Consider the following 17,172-nt stretch of genomic DNA (forward strand, 5'->3'; position numbering starts at 1 on the left):
TTCTCCATCTCGCTGACTGACCAACTGTGGTCTTACTCTCCATACGACTGTCCATCGACCAAGGCTCCATCCATCTGACTGACTATTATTATTGTTTTATTTGGTCATGTTTGTGGGTTACTGTAGTCACGTCCTAGTTCGTGAACCATGGGCAACAGCTGAGTGGCCCAGTAAGTGGTCCTGAGAGTCGGGATACCAGTTGCTATGGAATGGGAGTGGGCATCTCGGACATATTCTGAGTCGTGGCCCTCCTTGTGCTCTGGCGGCTAGGACAATACAATTCACCGGTGGTCCATAACCCGTTAGAGGAGAGATCCTCATTTGGACTATGTGCAAGTAGGGTAGCATCCTGCTTCATGAATTTACCGAGCTCAGAACATTCTAAGCAAGCCTTGGACCTATGGGAGTAATGGAGTCCCACTCACATTTGACAGGCGAGGGCCTCCTTGGAAACAACTTGGCGAAAAAAATGGAATTCGATGGGGAGCTATCAATATTAATGGGGCTTATGGAAGAAAGAAGGTAGAACTGAGCTGATTTCGAATTATCGAGGTTCTACTGTATATTAATTACACATCCACAGCAAGCAGCCATTTTCGAACGTCAGGCAGCAATTTTCAAACACAGAATGCACTGCTATCACCCTACAGAATGCCTCTGAGCTTTCCCAGACCCCCTTTTCTTCGTCCAGATCCTATCGTAACCTCCTCACGGCAAGAACCAGTCCAGACCAATCGTGTTTCCACACAAAACTAGAGGCCTAGGGCCGCTTCGTGGCTTCTAACCGTCCAGACTAATGGTCTTGCCCAGATCTTATCCTAACTGTCCGCACGGCAATAACCAGTCCAGATCCTATCCTAACGTCCGCACGTCAAGAACGCCGCCTCACCAATCGTGTAACAGTAATCACCACCAGCTATCGAAGCACCACTCACTCATTAGTTCCTAAGTACAGAGAATGGCAGCACAGAGCACCTCTTGACAACATCCTTCCCGAGTAGGCCGCGAGCGTGTAAACAAACGACAATCGTCCCGCGCGCAGCTGAGTGTAGTAAGTGCTGGGCTGCAAGAAGTAAAGTAATGATTCGTGTTAATATACAAACTGCAGATGTATCGTGACATATCCTCACGTGTTTTGTTACACAAGACAGATCATACAAAACACAAATAAATGATACAACCACGATTTATACCAAATGAAGTTCGTACATAACTAAGTAAATAATAATACTAATGGATGTAAACAACTTCGTAGCCACACCTCACAAGTAATAATAATAATAATAATAATAATAATAGTAATAATAATAATAACACCTACAAATCAAGCTTGATATTTCCACTAATTTAACCATGAGTTTAGAGAATTGTTTCCAAGTTATACTACACCATTACGCTTGCATCAATAGTTCTAAGATTTTTGGGCAATTTGTATAACTACTGAAGAGAGAGAATTGACGCTCTCGAAACATTTATGGGATGTAACGTGGTAATAAGCATTTAACATATCATTTTAAGTATTGATTAGGCTGATGGGTATTGTATGTGGGATTTTAATGATAATAATACCTTATAATTATCATAAGAAATATGAGATGTACCAGCATTCCTAGCACAGTATTTACGAGCAAATCTCTGAACACATCCTCTGTAGTTATTTCACTTTTACTCAGCATTCCACCAAATAAATTTGCTGTTTAACCGAACACTTCGTTTTCCATTTGATTACTTAATACACAATATTACACAAACAACATTCGCACACAGATGCAAATACAACTGAGGCAACTAACTACTGGGATGTTTTGTCACCTGTCACCGCTTTCCACACTGGAGTTGAGACAACTGGAATTTGGCCAGCAACAGAAGTTTCCATGTGAAATGAGACCAGTATATTTGTCCATACTACCTAGATATATTTTTTATCTTCCTAATTTTTTCTTGTTACTTTACTCTTTTTGCATTTTGCATTTTCTCTTAATCATATTTCTTATCTATATTAGGACAGTTTTGTGGCTTATTATTTTATTGATCTTCCAATTACAGTACTTATTACAGTGTATCTTCAGATGTTTCCTAGTAGAGCTAGCTTATCGGGGATAACAAAATGAAGAATGCATTTTATTAAACTAAAACAAAGACCTCGTTATCTGAGAGTAATATTGTGTTGACCAAGTACTGTATCCTGCTGCTCTGTCATGTATCTTAAGCGACGCCGTAAGACCTATCTGTGTCAGTGCGACGTAAAACAACTAGCAAAGAAAAATATATATATATCTTAAGAATGAGTTGATACCAATCAGATAGTCTACAGAATATCATCACTGAAATTTCTATTTCTATATTATTGAATGGAACTTAGTGCAGTATAAATAAAAAGGACTTTTGAGTGCGGAAGGGTTATGTGTCATTTTGGATAAATTCTTTTGCCCTTATGTTCCGCTTGCAAAATGAAGACTTTAAAAAAATTCACACACGAATGATGCTATTACAGTGTAGGAAAATTCAAACAATAACTGAAAGATGGACATGTGAGTTGTCACTTAAATTAATGGGGCCAGTGACCTTAGATATTAGGCCCCTTTAAACAACAAGCATCATTATCATCATCACTTAAATAAAGTCTTCTCTGAAATACTGATGATATAATACCACTATTGGTTGGAGAATGTCGTCCCTGCACTTTGGAGCCTTTAGTAAGCCATACCAACCGTGACAGATGTACAGTGACCCTGCTTAGTGCCACCCTAAAACATCATTTAGTTACCATCTTGTTGCATACATGAGGCACATGGAATCTCACCCGCAGTCGTCTAGGTAAATTGCTATATCATTATGTATCGGACTTGGATGAATTGTGCCAAGTGTTACCATAGGATTTGGTTAGGAACCTCCAGTTGGACATCCGCAATAATCAGTGAAGAGAAGAGTACAATAAATAAGTAATTAGGCTGAATTAGTTACGTGAGGAATACGAGGGTCGTTCGATAACTCATGGCAACTATTGTATATCTTGTGATAATGTGACAACATGGGAATTCCACGGTGTGCATTGAAATGTTAAGGCAGTGTGTATCTGAATGCCACCATAAAATAGGGTTCCAGTACAGGAGGTCACAGCAAAGGTTGAAATGAAACACACACATTGGAGCTCTGTGTAAATTTATTGTGCACGAGTACAAATGGAACAAAAATTAATCAAAATCAAACTCAACTACTGTCCTTCAAAATAGTCCCCCAGTGCATCCACACGACGTTGCCAACGCAAAATAGTCCCCCAGTGCATCCACACGACATTGCCAACGACAATGAAAGGCGTTGAATGCCATTTGCATTGCCATCAATTTGTGCCACCGATCAGCGATATGCTGTGATGTTATCCGCTCTGTTTGCAAAGCGCCTTCAGTTGTGGATTGAGGTCGAAGTTGCATGGACTGAGGTCTGGTGGGTAGGGTGGGTGGAGTAGGATTTCCCACCCCCACCGCTGAACACAATTCTTGATGATGTCTTCAGTGTGGGCTGTAGCCTTATGGAGTATGATTGCATTATCCAGCAGTGCCGGACTTTGGCGCCGAAGTGTACGTCGCAGATGGTATAACAGAAAGTTGTTGTAGTATTGAGCATTGGCAGTGTGGGTACGCCATTCTGCTGATCGCATCTTCAATTCTGGTTCATACACTCATGCCCAGGTTTCATCAATTGCAATAATGCGATTGAGCATGTTATTCCCTTTCCACACAAATTGTTCCCGGATGATATTACTGGTCTCATATCGCGTCCACTTTTGCACCTCTGTTAACTGAATTGGTACCAATTTTTAACACTTCATGTGCACCTTCAAGTGCTGCCATAAATTGTGGAACACTGTTGCCCTCGACATACCCATCTCATTAATTTCTGCTCAGTCCAGCGTTGGTCCTCGGTTAAACACTGTGCAATTACAGCCACGGACAGGTCAGTACGGGCAGACGTGGAATGCCCAGTTTGCGGCAAGTCTGTCGTTGCTGCGCGTCCATGCCGGAAAGCCTCCACCCAACGTGCAACTGTTCATTAGGGCAATGCCGATCACCCACTGCTGCTCATAGTTCTACATGACACTGAGTAGCATTTCTGCCAGCGAGAAAGGCAATTTTCACGTATGCTCGCTGTTCCACTCTGCTTACATCCATCTTGTAGCATGGCCAAGCTCAAACTGAATGTTTCAGATGCTGGTACCAAACCATCCTCGCATGTGGTCTCAATCTGTCATTTGATTCGGTACTGTTTGCCGCTGGCTTTCGAATGTATTTACTGCAATTATGGTGATGCCACATGGTCGCACGATATACCATATTTACCATGACTTATGGTTTGACCTCCGCAGCTGTAATAATGCAAAACTTTGCAACGAAAATACATAACTCATTTTATGTGTGGTTTTTTAGCATGGAGACCTTAACCTTTTAAATGTGTATAACTTCTTTAGATGTTTTTATGGTGGGCTTCTATTGATGGGTATGATGGCGTAAGTCGATTGTAAAAGTTTTGCATATATTTCTGCGGGGGTGACTGCATATGATGTTGCCATGGAGTTTATCATATTAGTTGATATGTTTTCCACAATATCACACTGTGTATATTTTTGTATAGCTGTCACAGCCTCCTAAAATGTGTTTGTTTTGGCACCTTGCAGGATACTCCCTCTCAGCCATTTATGTTGAGGTGGGTGGCTTCCAAACGTAAAGTAGATCAACATGATTGTGCGTATTTATTGACAATTCTTGAAGCAGAGTTTGATGATGAGGTATTTTCCTTATCAGGTGGTGATGAGAGTGGATATATACTGAAGATGAGCACCTTGAAAGTGACCTTGAATATGAAAAGGTCCAGAGAACTAAATGACGAGGAAGACGTTCAGTATGTGGCAGCCGCCTCAGTTCGTTGTGAATGGTACTCCAAGACTAAGATTGGCTTTTACAAGGATAAATTTGATAAATATAGATTTTAGTTATGTACATAGTGTCTAAGAATATTTCAGCGTGTTCGTAGATGACCCTGCTTCCGCCTATATCCGTCCCATGGCGATTTTCTTTTCCTTCCCTCGGTGCTGTCAAGGCAGTAAGCCATGTGCAGATTTAGCAACACTGCCTCACAAAGCTCACTTGCAGAGGCATCTGATTAACTTAAGCGGCTGATATAATTTACAATGGTGCGAGATATTGATTTTTTCAAATTATTTATCAGTATGACCAACCCTCTAACGCTCATATACCTGGTTCACATTGTTTCCGATAACCCTGTATATTTCTGAGGTTCCCTCAGTGGTCTGCCACCAAAGTCTTTTAACTTTCATTTCCCTCAGGGAGTCAACCCCGTGGGAGCAAGCGCAGCGTGAATCTGTGGGATCCAAAACCAATGGGTGTATCTTGTTCAGTAGCCACATTGAATATATCTACAGTGAACTTGAAGACTTTAAGAAAATGCGCAGCAGTAGCTTGTTATTGAAGATGCGCACTGCAGTTCAGACTGATCAGTTGCTCAAGTGCGACGACTTTGACAAAGTGCCCGTCAAAGTGGAAGAGCTGAAATCCTTTAATCTGGTTCTTGGAGTAATTTTCCACCGCAGTCTCATCATGAACATTGTGTTGATGCAAATCGTGAAGCACCGTGGCATGACATGTCCGGCGCATTACGTGCAAAGTCAGTGGTGAAGACGTTGCCACGGTTGCGTTCACTGTCTGTTTCATATTGTCTGTTGTCGAGGTTGCGATGTGAGGCTGTACATCCCACCTCCCATGCTGTGCTATCAATACCAAAGTTTCAGACACTTGGTATCTCGTTGTTCGAAACGGTCTCTGTGTGGTACATGTGGAAGAGAAGCTCATGGTGTGGAAGAGTGCACAGCCCCAAACAAGTGCACTAACTGTCCTGGTCTTCAATCTCCTCGAGGTAGAAACTATCCAGTCTATTTCAGTGAGAAGATGATTCAGGAGATGAAGACCGTCAATGGTCTTTCCTACCAGGAAGCGCACCATAATTTCAGTTCCATGAATGCTCCTTCAAAAACACTAGACTTTGGCGTGATAGCACAAAGTCTGCAAGGTTTGTTCCTTGCTTCGTCAGCACCTGCAAATATCGCTGTGCCCAATGTGGTAGTTGCTTCTGTGAGCAACACTGTAAAGAGTAAAAGCTCGAAGGTGGGGTATACCCAGCCTTCGACCACACAGAAGCCTGTGTCGGCTAAGAAACCTGCGCTGGTACAGCAGGAGGGGAAGGTCTAGTCTCCCTCTCCAAAAGAGGTTGGCGAAAGCTGTGCCCAAGCCGGTGGAGACGGCATTGTTGACCAGGGCTAGTAATACATCGTCTAGACCGTCTAAACAAGAAAACAAAGCAGGGAAGAAGGGGGCCCTTAGCAGGTGCTCTCCCACCCCTCTTATGAATAGGGAAACATGCCCTCCAACCAGAGGGTCTGTTTCATCATTAGCTAATTTGCGTGCTGTTAAACCTGCACGGTACCTCGTAGGAGGAAGCCCTGCTCCCGAAAAGCGCCCATACAGCTCAAGGCATACATCACCTCTTCATGTGACGAGATAATGCATGTAGAGCATTTACCTCCACCTTCGGGTGGAGATGTTAGTGTAGGTTGGAAAGTGTCTTGCTGTTGAAAAACTAACACTTTTTTAAGTAGTCCATACCATGGTACACTTACAGGGGAATTGTAATGGCTATGACAAACATCTTACTGAGACGCGCCAGCTAATTAGTTACTTCACAGTGAGTATAGTCTGTATTCAAGAAACTAATCACAGACCACGTCATCATATTTTCCTTAGAACTTTTAGACTATACTTGACGGAACGGGATTATGCCAACCAGGCTTCCGGTTGTGTTGGTATTTTCACCCGTTTTGATATCAACAGCGAAGCAGTTCTAGTAAGAACTCGCGCTGGAGGCAGTAGCACTGTGTGTTTTGTTGCCTGTCATAACTATAGTTTGCAATGTTTATTTCCCAACAGGCCAGCCCATTAATAACAATGATATCAATGATCTTGCAGATCAGCTTCCTCCTCCTTTCCTCTTTCTTATTGGGTAACTTTAATGCCCATCACCTATTATGGGGCTCTGAAATTACAAGCCCCAGAGGAAGGGAGTTCGAACAGCTATTAGGAGAACTGGATTTATGCATTTTGAATACAGGGGAACCAACACATCTCAGCATAGCGCATGGTACCTTCTCCCACCATTTCCCCATTATTCTTACTTTGTTGAAACGGAAATCCACATAGGCTCCTCCTCAATAGATTCTTAAATGTGCTGATTGGCCAAAGTTCACATCATTAATTCCATTGTGGAGTTTTATCTCCTGTATGCAGTTGTCAGACTGTGCCTCATAAATAGGCTTCTGACAAATTCACCTGCATACACCCCAGCATCAGTGGGTAGGGTCTGACACATCCCACTCTGACAAGTCTAGTGTCAGACCTAAGACGAAATGCTGGTTAATAGAGCAAACGCCTGAAAAGCCATACATCTAATTTTTTATCTGATTTTTGATATGCTCTATTGGTGGAAAAATATCTAATTCCCTCCATGGGAATTTAGAATTTCCACTGCACGACTTGTCGGGTGTTCGAGGAGTGCTGTGGTGAGCGTCTTCAACAAATGGCAAAACCTAGGTAAAACGATGTCCAAACGTCGAGGGGTTGGGCGGCCACCCCACATTACAGGTGTCGGATGTCATAGACTGGGCAGACTGGTAAAACAGGACAGGCGGCGAACAGTGGCGGAACTAACATCAGACGTTAATGTAGGGTAGAGTGCGAGTGTGCCTGAACACACAGTTCACCGAACACTCCTAAGGATGAACTTCCGCAGCCGACAACCCATTCATGTGCCAATGTTAACACCACGACATCGGCAACTACGGCTGAAATGGGCACGTGACCATCGTCACTGGACATTGGCGTAGTGGCATAGCGTTGTATGGTCTGATGAATCCCGATACCTTCTTCATCATGCTGATGGGAGGGTGCAAATCCGTCGCCTTCTGGGGGAGCAGCTCCGTGACACCTGTACTGTGGGAACTCCTTGTGGGTAGGGAACGCAGATGAAGAATACACCCACGGTATCCTTTGCCTGTCATAAGAGGTGCGTAAAAGGGGTCCCGGGGGCTCTCATCTTGGGAGCGTACCGAGCTCGATAGCTGCAGTCGCTTAAGTGCGGCCAGTATTCAGGAGGTAGGTTCAAACCCCACTGTCGGCAGCCCTGAAAATGGTTTTCCGTGGTTCCCATTTTCACACCAGGCAAATGCTGGGGCTGTACCTTAATTAAGGCCACAGCCGCTTCCATCCCACTCCCAGCCCTTCCCTGTCCCATCGTCGCCATAACACCTATCTGTGTTTGTGCGACGTAAAGCAACTAGCAAAAAAAAAAAAAAAAAAACTTAGGAGCGTGGGTTAGCGCCTGTGGGGCCCAGCTGTGTCCTGGCAAAGCTTCCACTTACTTGTGCCAGGCTCCTCACTTTCATCTATCCTGTCCAACCTCCCTTGGTCAACTCTTGTTCTTTTCCGACCTCGACGGTATTAGAACAATCGAGGCCTAGGGAGTCTTTAATTTTCACACCCTTTGTAGCCCTTGTCTTGCTTTCTCTGGTACTTCACTTTTCGAAGTGTTGGATCCCTTCTTTTTCGTTTTTCCCTGTTTCTCTGCCCTCTGTGGGTGGGGGATGCAAATGTAGACTACACCCATGGCATCCCCTCCCCTCCGTAAGTGATGACTAAAAGGTGCGACCAAGGGATGATGACATTAGAACCATGAGATTACTTGTGATTAGTACCATTATGTGCAGAACACCATGGCTCAATGTTACTTGCAACTAGTACCACCTTGTGAGGGTCTGTGTTAAATAGGAGCAGTGCCATTCTGTGCGGAACATTATGGGTCTGAGTGTTGCTTGTGAAAGGGGTCGTCGTGTGTATTCCATTGGTCCGTTCCACTGTGTTCAGTATGGTCTGCGTTACCTATGAGTAGTACCACTTTATGTGCAATACCACAGGTCTACGTTGCCTGCGGTTAGTACTACTATGTAAGAAACACCACGGCAATAGCAACGGCTGTGATTAGTACCACACCGGGCGAGGTGGCTATGGGGTTAGGGGCGCGCGGCTGTGAGCTTGCATCCAGGAGATAGTAGGTTCGAACCCCACTGTCGGCAGCCCTGCAAATGGTTTTCCACGATTTCCCATTTTCACACCAGGCAAATGCTGGGGTTGAACATTAAGGCCACGGCCGCTTCTTTCCCACTCCTAGGCCTTTCCTATCCCTTCGTCGCCATAAGACCTATCTGTGTCGGTGCGACGTAAAACAAATAGCAATATTAGTACCACTATTTGAGGAAAGCCATTGGTCTGCATTGCCAGAGAGTATTATTATTATGCGAGGCACACCATGGGATTATGTTGCCTGTGGGCGTTACCATAATGTGTGATGCAACTTGAGTCTGCACTGCCTATGATTAGTACCTCTATGTGAGCGACCCCATGTAGTACCACTATGTGAGTGACTCCATGAGTACGCCTATACGTGACCTGTATTTATTTATTTGGTCGGTCAGTTGGTCGGTTGTGAACTTAACAGGCTTTTGCCCAATTACAATGTTCACAATATACGGTACAGTATAATTAATAGTTGGACTACTAAACATTAACTGAAAAAAAAAAAAAGACAAAACAAACAATACAATGAACTACCCAAACAATAGAAATTTGGTAATACAATAAAATATATACAGTTACTACATTAATAATTATTCTACAGTGGTGCCTAACACAAGGCAACACATTCAGTTATACAGTTAAATTATACACTTTTAGTCTTAAAATATGACACATTGTGCAAATAATATTCTAAAAAGAGAAAAAAGTGTTTAATTTATAGGTCATTTAAAAACTGTGAATTCAAATAGAAGAAGATAAATAAAAGAGCAACTATAAGAATAGGCCTACAAAAAACGGAGATAATATTCAACAGCATGTGTGTTATAGGAAAGTATCACGCGTCAATTCAAAGTTGATTGTTTCATGAAAAAATATCCAAATTATATGTATTTGATTTATTATAAAGTTTCAGAATTTTATCAAGAGACACGACAAAAACACGGAGTGATTAAGATGCTAGCCGACCGTGCTAAAAGAATTTATCAACCTCAGCACTTAAACGAGGAACTCAGCCAGCTCAATATGCCCCTACTCGCTAAAGGGTACAGCCATAAAGATATCCATTGAGCACTCCATCCCAGATGTCCAACAACCAAGAAGAAAGAAGGGGAGCGGCCGGCAGCTAAAGCCTTTCTGCCGTATATTGAGAAAATAACTGACAGAATAGGGAGGCTACTGGAGCCCCATGGGGTTAAAACCATATACAGGCCAACGAAGAAAATCCAGGAACTGCTTAGGTCTGCCAAAGAGAAACGCCATCCTCTCTCCACAGCAGGTGTCAACAATATCCTGTGCAGCTGCGACCAGGTGTATATATAGGCACTACCAAACGCAGCATCGCCTCACGATTGAAGGAGATTAACAGAGATAGCCGGCTGGGACAAGCAGATAGATCATCCGTCGCTGAACACTCACTGCTAGCAGGCCATGACATACAGTACAGCGACACCAAAGTACTGTCTACTACTGTGTCTTATCACGTCCGGCTACAGAGGAAAGCCATTGATATCCTGAAGCACACTAGCAGCTTGAACCGTAGGGAGGAATCTGAACGGGTAAACAAAGCCTGGTTTCCAGTCCTGAAAGCTTTAAATCCTGGAGGACGCAATAGCCGCGGCAGACCGGAAAAAGGAACGGGTGATCAGTTGCCTGTCTCCGCTAAGGCAGGTCGATGTACACCGGGCTCCCTAACGCTCAACCATTGGCCGAAAAACAGCCAATTAGCGACCACCCGCCCACCCCCGTCACCATGGCGGACCAAGAAGCGAGCAGTGTACCGTATCCTGCACTATATAATGAGGTGGAATTACAGCAGCACTTCATTCCACTGAGAGCTTCGCTGCTATCAAAGTCAGTCGGAACCCTTGACAATGTGTATAGGAAAATATTTAATATTTATTTCCGCCTATTCAATACAATATAAGATGTTGGCATTTAAGTTAAAACATTTTTTAAATATGAGACATGTTTCGCCTCTTACTGTGAGGCATCTTCAGTCACTATCAAAACCTTATTATTTTTATCAGGCAACAGGTTAAAATTATCCTAAAATGTGTTTGATAATGATTGTAGGTGAGATAAAAATTTAACAGTTATTGTAAAAATGTTCATGAATAACTAAAAATCTAATATAATGATAACTCATGTATAATTCACTTGATGAATAGGACGTCATTTGATGGTACAGTAGCAAGAAGATGGCTTGAAGCCTTAGTCAATACCAGATATCCAACACATAATGGAAAGCATATAAAAGAACATTACAGTGAAGATATACGATATATTCAAATGATATTTAAAAAACTAGTAGATTCTTAGGTAGTACACTGAAAGATGGAGATGTCACATAATTATGAGTGACAGTTGATGGCTTAAAGCCGTAGTCATTGTTTGAAGTATAAGCAAAATAACATCCTAATATATAGTGAATAAATATGAAATAAAGTACATTGTTGAATATAAAATGTAAAGGAAAAATATTCCAATTTTGCTGGGCAAATATTATTTAATGTTAGCGTATATTTGCCCGTGAGGTTTAATGGTCAACAGTTCATAGGTTATATATAGATTTGATAGGCGAGGTTGTGTTGACACGAAGTTTGTAGTTAGCTTAAATTTATTTTAAGACATCCAAGTAAGTTTGTAGAGATGATGATGAGCTGTTATTCTCTACGTTGGTATGATTTTGATATGAAGGTTGAATGGCTGTTGTTTTCTTCATCTGATGACAATATATTTTTTCAAAACATTGATAGTGGAAATTTATATTATTGAAGATATTGTGGAAGTTTGATGGGGCTGTTGAATTATTGTTGTGCTTGGTTGGTTCTGAAATGAAAAAACTGTAATTAATTTTGATGAGAATGAAAAGAAAAAACTTGGGAATGTTTTGTTAAAGTGTTGTTGGAGAGATGATGTTGGTGCTTATCTATGGCGTTGTTGGCCCGTTTGACTTGTTATGTGAAGCGTTATCAGGATACTAGTGATCACTAACGTTTTTACTCCTTGTGTTGTATGTATGCCGTCTGGATGGAGGGGGATGGGGTTGTAGGCTTGTGATTGGCGAACGGGAGGGAGTTGTGTATAGTGGGGGAGGGGGGCCGTGGGACATTTAATGGCTTAAGATTGGCACGTGGAGGGGAATTACGTAAGTTGAGAGGGGAAGGGGGGTGTGATGTATTTGTTGACGTGGAAGAAGTGTTTATTGATACTGTTTTGAAAATATTTAAAAAAATGTTTGTCCTGAAAGTTTACTTTATTGTATAATGTTACTATTTGATCATATAAAGGGCTTCTATTGTCTGTTGGAGAGGTTTGTGGATAGTTTCACTTTAACCTTATTAATTAGTTTGCCTATGATGGAGGGGTTGTATCCCCAATAAAAAATGAAAAATCTAAGTACGCAACCTTTACATACACCAACCAAATCATGCATCAAATAACCAATACCTTAAAAATCAAGAGATCAAAATAGCTTTCAAAACTCAAAATTTAAACCAAAAAATGTTCTGCAACCACAATACAGTATTTTCTGAAAATAATAAATACTCAGGCTCTAGTATCTACAGATTAAAATGTAACGAGTGCCTCAGCTCATACATCGGACAAACAGGAAGAAGCTTCATAACTAGGTACACCGAGCATTTCAATGCTCAGAAACACAATAAACACTCAGCAATGAGCAATCACATGAAAGAAACTGGGCACAGTTTTACCACAATTGAACAGGACCTTCAGATTTTAAAAAGACTAAAAAAAAGTAGACTCACGAACGAATTTGAAAATTTATACATATTTTTTGATCAAAAATTCCTACTAATAAGAATTTTTTTTTTTTTTTGCTATTGGCTTTACGTCGCACCGACACAGATAGGTCTTATGGCGACGATTGGGACCGGAAAGGGCTAGGAGTGGGAAGGAAGCGGCCGTGGCCTTAATTAAGGTACAGCCCCAGCATTTGCCTGGTGTGAAAATGGGAAACCACGGAAAACCATTTTCAGGGCTGCCGATAGTGGGATTCGAACCTACTATCTCCCGGATGCAAGCTCACAGCCGCGCGCCTCTACGCGCACGGCTAATAAGAATTTAAATGATCCAATAGACAATAGAAGCCCTTTATATGATCAAATAGTAACATTATTCAATAAAGTAAAATTTCAGGACAAAGATTTTTTTTTAATATTTTCAAAAAACGGTATCAGTAAACACTTCTTCCACGTCAGCAAATACATCACACCCCCCTTCCCCTCCCAACTTACATAATAACCCCCCAAGTGCCAATCTTAAGCCATTAAATGCTCCACGCCCCCCTCCCCCCGACCCGCTTCCCCCACTATACACAACTCCCTCCCGTTCGCCAATCACAAGCCCACAACCCCGCCCCCTTCAACCCATCCCCCTCCGCCCAGACGGCATACATACAACACAAGGAGTAAAAATGTTAGTAATCACTAGTATCCTGATAACGCTTCACACAACAAGTCAAATGGGCCAACAATGCCATAGGTAAGCACCATCATCTTCTCTCCAACAACACTTTGACAAAACATTCCCAAGTTTTTTCTTTTCATTCTCATCAAAATTAATTACAGTTTTTTCTTCATTTCAGAACCAACCAATCACAACAATAATTCAACAGCCCCATCAAACTTCCACAGTATCTTCAATAATATAAATTTCCACTATCAATGTTTTGAAAAAATATATTGTCATCAGATGAAGAAATCAACAGCCATTCAACCTTTGCGTCAAAATCATACCAACGTAGAGAATAACAGCACATCATCATCTCTACAAACTTACTTGGATGTCTTAAAATAAATTTAAGCTAACTACAAACTTCGTATCAACACAATCTCGCCGATTAAATCTATATATAACCTATGAACTGTTGACCATTAAACTTCACGGGCAAATATACGCTAACGTTAAATAATATTTGCCCAGCAAAATTGGAATATTTTTCCTTTACATTTTATATTCAACAATGTACTTTATTTCATATTTATTCACTATATATTAGCATGTTATTTTACTTATACTTCAAACATTGACTACGGCTTTAAGCCATCAACTGTCACTCATAATTATATGACACCTCCATCTTTAAGTGTACTACCTAAGAATCTATTAGTTTTTTAAATATCATTTGAATATATCGTATATCTTCACTGTAATGTTCTTTTATATGCTTTCCACTATGTGTTGGATATCTGGTATTGACTAAGGCTTCAAGCCATCTTCTTGCTACTGTACCATCAAATGACATCCTATTCATCAAGTGAATTTTTTTTAAAATTTTTTTTTTGTTGATAGTTGCTTTACGTCGCACCGACACAGATAGGTCTTATGATGATGATGATGATGGGATAGGAAAGGCCTAGGAGTTGGAAGGGAGCGGCCGTGGCCGTAATTAAGGTACAGCCCCAGCATTTGCCTGGTGTGAAAATGGGAAACCACTGAAAACCATCTTCAGGGCTGCCGACAGTGGGGCTCGAACCCACGATCTCCTGGATGGAAGCCCACAGCCGCACGCCTCTACGCGCTGTTAATAAACTTAACCATGATAGGTTAATATTGTGTTTGGTCCGTATTGACTGGTCTGAATGTATAATATAACTATTTATAATAGTTTATTTAAATCTGCCTTGATCAATACACTCATTAAATGAAGGAAACATTATTAATTAAACCATACATGTTTCGGGAAATCTCAACCATTCCCTTCATCAGTGGTTAGATCAAAGAATAACACAATATGACACAATCTTTTGTTTTACAATTTGAAGGAGTATTGTGTCCCAATACATCATATCAAAGAGTAAAGAGAACTTATGAAATATTGTAAAAATGATCAATACATACAATTTTGGTTGAACTGAATGAGAACACTACACAAATTTAGGATCTTCAAGTTTTTCTTCTTTTCTTCTTTTCTTCTTTTTGTTCCTTAAATGATTATATGCTAGCCTAAACAGTGGGTTATCTTCTGTACTTTTCTCATTTAAACTTGATTCAGAATTACATTTTTGTGTAAGGTAAATTTCTAAATTTTCCAAAACATTCATCAGTTTTCCCTTTTTGGTCGAATGTAATAATTTCATGTCATTGGAAATGTCTGTAAATTTATGATTCATTTCAACCATATGTTCTCCCATTGCCGAATATCTTTTATGTTTGACCTCATTAACATGTTCTTTGTACCTTATAGCCAAACTTCTTCCAGACTGTCCTATATATCGTCGTTTACATCTTTGGCATGTTAATTTGTAAATTCCTGATTTATTAAATATACATTTATTCTCTATTTTATCTGAATTGAAAATTATCTTATTAGTATTATTATCCATTTTGTATGTGACATTGATGTTCTTTTTCCTGAAAATTTTAGCCAGTTGATAAGAGTGCTTATTTCGAAAAGTTAGAACTACGAATTTCTTTTTCTCTTTTCGCTCTTTAATTAAAGTTGTTTTAGGTTCATTTTTCACTTTATTTATCATTCTATTAATAAATCTGTTGGAATATCCGTTGCTACGAGCGATTTGATGGATTATATTTATCTCTCTATTATGATTCTTCTTAGACATAGGTATGTTCATAGCTCTATTAATTAAACTGTAAAATGTTGCCTTTTTATGTTGACCTGGATGATTGGAGTCATTTCTGATAATAGTATCTGTTTGAGTAGCTTTTCTGAAAATTTGAAAATCAAAATGACCAGAATTTCTAGTAACTGTCAAATCTAAATAATTTCAAGTCCTATCATTTTCAGATTCCTTTGTAAAATGCACTTGTCTATCCAAAGTATTTAAATACTGTAATCTACCATCAGGTTTAACCTTTCGTTCATCGGTTATACCAAATATATCATCGAAAGGTTAAACCTGATGGTATATTACAGTATTTAAATACTTTGGATAGACAAGTGCATTTTACAAAGGAATCTGAAAATGATAGGACTTTAAATTATTTAGATTTGACAGTTACTAGAAATTCTGGTCATTTTGATTTTCAAATTTTCAGAAAAGCTACTCAAACAGATACTATTATCAGAAATGACTCCAATCATCCAGGTCAACATAAAAAGGCAACATTTTACAGTTTAATTAATAGAGCTATGAACATACCTATGTCTAAGAAGAATCATATTAGAGAGATAAATATAATTCATCAAATCGCTCGTAGCAACGGATATTCCAACAGATTTATTAATAGAATGATAAATAAAGTGAAAAATGAACCTAAAACAACTTTAATTAAAGAGCGAAAAGAGAAAAAGAAATTCGTAGTTCTAACTTTTCGAAATAAGCACTCTTATCAACTGGCTAAAATTTTCAGGAAAAAGAACATCAATGTCACATACAAAACGGATAATAATACTAATAAGATAATTTTCAATTCAGATAAAATAGAGAATAAATGTATATTTAATAAATCAGGAATTTACAAATTAACATGCCAAACATGTAAACAACGATACATAGGACAGTCTGGAAGAAGTTTGGCTATAAGGTACAAAGAACATGTTAATGCGGTCAAACATAAAAGATATTCAGCAATGGGAGAACATATGGTTGAAATGAATCATAAATTTACAGACATTTCCAATGACATGAAATTATTACATTCGACCAAAAAGGGAAAACTGATGAATGTTTTGGAAAATTTAGAAATTTACCTTACACAAAAATGTAATTCTGAATCAAGTTTAAATGAGAAAAGTACAGAAGATAACCCACTGTTTAGGCTAGCATATAATCATTTAAGGAACAAAAAGAAGAAGAAAAGAAGAAAAACTTGAAGATCCTAAATATGTGTAGTGTTCACATTAGTTCAACCAAAATTGTATGTATTGATCATTTTTATAATATTTCATAAGTTCTCTTTACTCTTTGATATGATGTATTGGGACACAATACTCCTTCAAATTGTAAAACAAAAGATTGTGTCATATTGTGTTATTCTTTGATCTAACCAC

At 39.9% G+C, this 17,172-nt stretch overlaps 1 protein-coding gene across 2 annotated transcripts in view; it reads left to right on the top strand.

Moving 5' to 3' along the window:
- lgs (legless) overlaps positions 1 to 17,172 on the top strand; it is a 381,497-nt gene that overhangs the window by 112,410 nt on the left and 251,915 nt on the right. The window lies entirely within an intron of this gene.

This window comes from Anabrus simplex, chromosome 2 (assembly GCF_040414725.1).
Source record: "Anabrus simplex isolate iqAnaSimp1 chromosome 2, ASM4041472v1, whole genome shotgun sequence".
Lineage (NCBI taxonomy): Eukaryota > Metazoa > Arthropoda > Insecta > Orthoptera > Tettigoniidae > Anabrus > Anabrus simplex.